Source organism: Abramis brama, assembly GCF_963993115.1.
Source record: "Abramis brama genome assembly, chromosome: 1".
Classification (NCBI taxonomy): Eukaryota; Metazoa; Chordata; class Actinopteri; order Cypriniformes; family Leuciscidae; genus Abramis; species Abramis brama.
In genome coordinates this window covers 70,110,280-70,116,279 of record NC_139963.1, presented here as the reverse complement: position 1 = coordinate 70,116,279, position 6,000 = coordinate 70,110,280, and positions in this window count along the sequence as shown.

The window sequence follows — 6,000 nt, the reverse complement described above, 5'->3', positions numbered from 1 at the left end:
TGAAAACACATGAGAGGATCCACAGCAGAGAGAAGCTGCACACGTGTGATCAGTGTGGGAAGAGTTTCTCTTTTGAATGTTACCTGAAGCAACACAAGAAGATCCATGCTGTGGAGAAACCACATATGCAGTATTTAGTTTGATCAAACTCTCCAGCTGTGTTCCTGTAACTCTTCATCTCGTCTCTCTCTGCTGTGATCATGAAATACCGCAGTATGATGATAATCAACAGAAGAAGACAAACCAGCCCGAGACTCACGGTTATTAAAACCATCACCACACACCAGCTATAAGTGGAGATCAATGTTGCCAGACGTACAATAATTATCGTATTTATATGATAATTTTGACCTCTGTTCGATTTACGATCAATAATGAAAAAATCCCATAATGTACAATAATTTCAGAATTGTGTGACACTTCAAATGATGGTGGTTGTAATCATTGGGCTTCTATACTCATTGATCTAGCTGTGGATTCTACATCTATCGTAAGAAGAACCTGAACGTGGAGATACGCATGTCTTTCATCTCATCTCACGTTATGTGTTCTTGGCCAATCATCGTGGAGAATGACTCTCTCATGAGCACAAGTTAATGTTCTTTTTGTATATTGTATACAAAGTTGTGTATCATTAACATGTCATCTCTGTATGTTTTGCAAGAATAAGAAAAAAGTAAAAAAAAAAAGCAAAGAGTTATTTTTTTCGCTTTGGCCATTTTTTTCCAAGCTGAGGTTGATATTTTAGCAAAAAAGTCATTTTCATGTCGTGTCAAAAAGTTGTTGGTCAATAAATAGCTGTATTCTGTACGTTTGACTTGTGTACGATAATTTTCTTCCAAATACGATCATTTTGAGCTTCTGGTACAATGCTTGGACATTTCCAATCTGGCAACACTGGTGGAGATGGAGTGATTTGACTGTGACTAACTTACACAGAAGAGATTTTGTTGCTCAGCACGTGGCAATTACACTGAACTAACACTGGATTTAGATCGCAATGTCGCATCTTTAAGTGATCAAATAGAAAAGTAAGCTTTTAATATGGTTGTGGCGAGCAGGACGAGGTCGAGGGCCATGGGAGGACGGCACGAGGCCGGTGGCGTGATTAGTGATGAGCCACACCTGCGAGACGCACCGGTCTCGCATCTCTCACGGAGGAGCGGAGGCATAAACGACGATAGTGAAGAGCGAGAGAGGACAGGCCTGTGTTTTAGTTGATGTTTTGTTTTTGGTTTGTGTTGCCAGCAGTCGTCCGTGAGGGGCTGCTGGCTTTTACTTTTATTTTTGTATTTGTGTATTTATTTATTAAATATGTTTGAATGTTCGCCGGTTCCCGCCTCCTTCTTCCCATAACATCTAAACCTCGTTACACTGGTGCCGAAACCCGGGAAGAAGGAGGGACACGCTGTCGGAGAGCCCTCGCTGCTGGGGGTGATCGCGGTGCTGAGGAGGTCGGGCAGCACGAGGGAGCGATGGCCGCCGATTGCTGCCCGAGGCGATGGTGCTGGAGCGATGGAAGAACTGGGGGGACAGAGCTCGAGCTCGCTGCCGTGCTCCTGGGTCGAGGAGGGGTGGCTGCCGTCCGAGAGGGAGCGGAGGAGTCCCGTTTGCCGTGGGCCGGAGCCTGTTGCCATCGGCCATGATGGGGGCGGAGCAGGGAACGGGAGACTCGCTGCCGGCTGCCCTCAACCGGAGGAGCCATCGCCGTCCGCCAGGAGACGGAGGAGCGTCGAGCTGTTCCCCAACGGATGTCCAGTACCATCGCATGGCACCGCGAGTGACTCTCAGCTGGTTGAGGACCGAGCGGCAGTGTGTCCGGGAACCGGAGCAAGAATTATTATTATTTTTTTCCTCTCTCCCCTCTCTCGTCTCTGTCGCTCCTCATGCTTCCGTCTCCTTTTCTCTCGCCTCGTCTGTCCATACCCCCAGGTACCGCAGCTGCCGTGATCGGCCCTCCCGGGAGGGGGGGGGGAGTAGGCGCAGCCTCGGGAGTACCCCCCCGGCCTGCGAGGGGCGATGGGGGTATGTGGCGAGCAGGACGAGGTCGAGGGCCGTGGGAGGACGGCACGAGGCCGGTGGCGTGATTAGTGATGAGCCACACCTGCGAGACGCACCGGTCTCGCATCTCTCACGGAGGAGTGGAGGCATAAAGGAGGAGCGACGATAGTGAAGAGCGAGAGAGGACAGGCCTGTGTTTTAGTTGATGTTTTGTTTTTGGTTTGTGTTGCCAGCAGTCGTCCGTGAGGGGCTGCTGGCTTTTACTTTTATTTTTGTATTTGTGTATTTATTTATTAAATATGTTTGAATGTTCGCCGGTTCCCGCCTCCTTCTTCCCATAACATCTAAACCTCGTTACAATGGTTAATTAAGGTAAATATGAATCCATTTCAGTGTCAGTAGTTTATTTTTCCTAATTGTCTTTATCAGCCTATATTAGTCCCCGAAAAAAGCCATTTTAGCAGGTTTAAACAACTGAATCGACAACTTGCCAGGTTACTATGCAGCCGGCTACGCAATACTCGTTTCCTACTCTCAGGGAACTGAGGTTACGATAGTAACTGAGTAGTTCTCTTTCGAACGGTCACTTCGTATTGCGTAGCTATACGCAGTCGGGATGCCATGCAAAATGCTGCACTATAAGTAACTGGTTGCCTACTGCAGCTCAGGACCCCTGAGTTCACAGAACGCCGGTTACTGGAGTAACCTTGGCTCTATGAATAGTGGAAGACCGCCAGAGACGGTCGAACATAGTGGAAGAAGTCGCGTCTTGCGAGCCATATCGAAAATCTCGCATTGATTTGTCACCTGTGACCCTGACCGATGACGTGTCGGAAGCTATATCCACTCCGTTCATGTCACGGTCGTTCTCTGCAGTCATTCTCTCAATCCGAGTGACCAGAGACTCTGGCAGTCTTCCACTATTCATAGAACCAAGGTTGCATCAGTAACCGGCGTTCTATTTCATTTTTACAGTCCGCCGGAGACAGCCGAACATAGTGGAAGACGAATACAACCAAGTCACGAGGGCCACTCACCTTGATACTGTCCGCTAACACAGCAGAACTGACCAAAGGAATGGGGGCCACATTGATCCTGTAGAATCTTGTGAATGTGCAAGGTGACGTCCATGTAGAAGCACATATTTCAGAAAGGGGCACCCCACGTAGTGCTGCCCAAGAAGTAGCCACTGACTGGATTGAATGGCATTTAATAGATGCTGGAACTGTCTGACCAGCCGAATCATATGCCTGTACAATGGTATCCACCACCCAATGAGACAACCTTTGCTTTGACAAGGGTGAGCCTCTCTGACAGGCATCAAAACGGACAAACAGCTGATCAGTGGTACGCCGTGAAGCAGTCTTCAACACATACTGTCGCAATGCTCTCACTGGACAGACAGTTGTCTGGGAAGCCTCTTGATTAAACGTAGCAAGCTGAATGGGTTGGTTCACAAAGCGATCAGACAACACTTTAGGTCAAAAAGCTGGATTCGGCCAGAGTGTAACCTGATTGTACTCATCTGAGGCCCACATCTGAGACACTGTGAACTCACCGAGTGGGCATGAAGCTCACCTACTCTTCTGGTTGACGTTATAGTTAAGAGAAAAGCAGTCTTCATCGAAAGACTACTAATATCAGCTTGTTCAAGTGGTTCATAAGGCGGTAAACGCAGACTGTTAAGCACCATCTGAAGATCCCACTGGGTATGCATTATCCATGCCAGTGGATTAAGATGTACTGCTCCCTTAAGGAAAGCCACCACCAATTTTTCCGCACCAATCGATATCCCCCCAAAGGGGTTCAGATGTGCTGACAAGTCGACCACAAATACCCTTAGAGTCGCTGGGGAGCACCCAATGTCCAATAAAGGTTGTAAGAATTCCAACACTGAACTGATGAAGCAAGTGACTGGGTTAACAGACCGATCTGTACACCATGAAACAAAGATCTTCCATTTACGTAAAGGCCAACAGCAGACTGAACCATGGTCTCGCTGGCCAGCAGGGTGCCACTAGAATAAGCCTGTGTCGTCTCACCTGCACACGCCTCAGCAGAGGCCAGAGAAGTGGAATTGGAGGGAAAGCATAGAGGAGGAGGTCTGGCCAGTCGTGGGCCAGGACATCCTGGCCTAGTGATCCCTGCTCCTCCTGCTCCACAAACCACAGCGGACAATGTGTTGTCTTTCTGCTGGCAAAGAGGTTGACTGCTGCGGTCTCATAAAGTCCCCAAACTGACTGAACTACCACCTTGTGCAGACACTAGTCCCCTGACTTCGGACCCGATCGAGAGAGTGAGTCTGCCACACTGTTGCAGTCACCGAAAATCCCTGTGCCAGCCACCCAGAGTACGCAAATACAAAGGGTCCGTGTGAAGCAAGTACTGCGTAAAAATTGTCCCATATGCCAGCTTAGCATGAACAGAATCAATTTAAAAAGGCACATAGAAAGGAAACACACAGGAAAACATAAGGACATTACAGCATGTTCACACCTTCCAAGTAAATGCATAGATCCAGAGAATGGAGTTTATACTGTTCACAAATCTTTTCACGGGGCAACTACACCTCATCACATTCAAAATAAAGTCTGGGGGTAAAATCAACGTGTTTTTCTGTGAATCTGCTGAGTGCCAGGTGAACATGGAGTTGGCATGGAGAAGTGGGTTGAAAGCACATCAATGTGTACACCTTAAATCATTAACTTACTGCACATCCTATGTCTCCTCTCCTGTACTTAGTGAGGAAACACTTAATGAGATGGTGAACAGCCGGTGGTTTGGCGAGGATAAAAAGAAGGTCTGCCTTGATCTGCAAAACCTTGCAAATGCAAACCATATACCTCTGTCTGTATACTCCCAAATTGGAATCCCTCAGTCCAAAAAATACATATCCGTTTATGAGCCGACTGTTTCATATTACAGTCGTTTAGGAAGAGTCATGGTGTCATATGACACAAAAAAGAATTTGTGGCACTGTCCTTGTGCAATGACGAAGAGATCATGCCAACACAAGTACATTGCAAAATGGCACTTATTTCAGACTCACCATGAGCTGTTCAGGAAAGTCTGCTGCACTGAGGAGGTGGAATTTCAAACACCAACAAAAAGGATGGAGGATGGAGGCCGTCATGATGAGGTTGAGCTGGGTAACATTCCATATTATCCTCCAAAAGATGACTCATTCCACTGGAGATGATGTGCCGGCAGTGCCCTGACAATGTACCTATGAGTGACCCAATCCTCATTACAAATAAGGCCAACATCCTCACCAACTCGCGTATTGTTGAAGGTAGGTCAATGAAACTATATCTTATGACAATCCACTGTGGTAGATTTGCTGTGCTTTCATTAATCATTGAATGTGTTGTAAACCGTACTGAAAATATTGTTGAAACTTCTGATTTCTAGACATCTCTATGTACTGTAAATCTTGCCATCAAAGCGGAACCTTCTACCGTTACCAAGAGTGGAAAGATGGCCTACACAATTTTAATGACCGGATAGTGCTTGAAACAGAACATTTTCTGTATTATCACTATAATGTTTCTCACTTAGGTGCATATTGCAGTGAGCAGAGTGGTAGAATATTTAGAATTGACTTCAGGGGTAAAGTTTCCCTCAGCTAATACAGTTCTACATGGGTATCTTTATTTTGAAGCACTCACTGATCATGACTATCGGTATTCCTGTGTAAATTGTGGTTATCATCCACCAGTGGTCATCATGGACCTACATAAAAAGGGAGCCTTCCATTTGTCAGGTACATTTTTTTGCATGGAATGGACTGATTTAGATTCAATTACAGACCTACGGTCGCAAGTTCTGTCATTACTAATTGAGCTCAATGGGACTTACGACCATAGTTCACTAACAATGCTTTTGGGAAACGCACACCAGGTTACTTTCTGAATTTTCTATTTGTTTAATGTTTTTTTCACATCATTTCTTTAGTAAGTGACCTTGCACAACCTCCAAAGGACTTTAATGGAGAGGTTG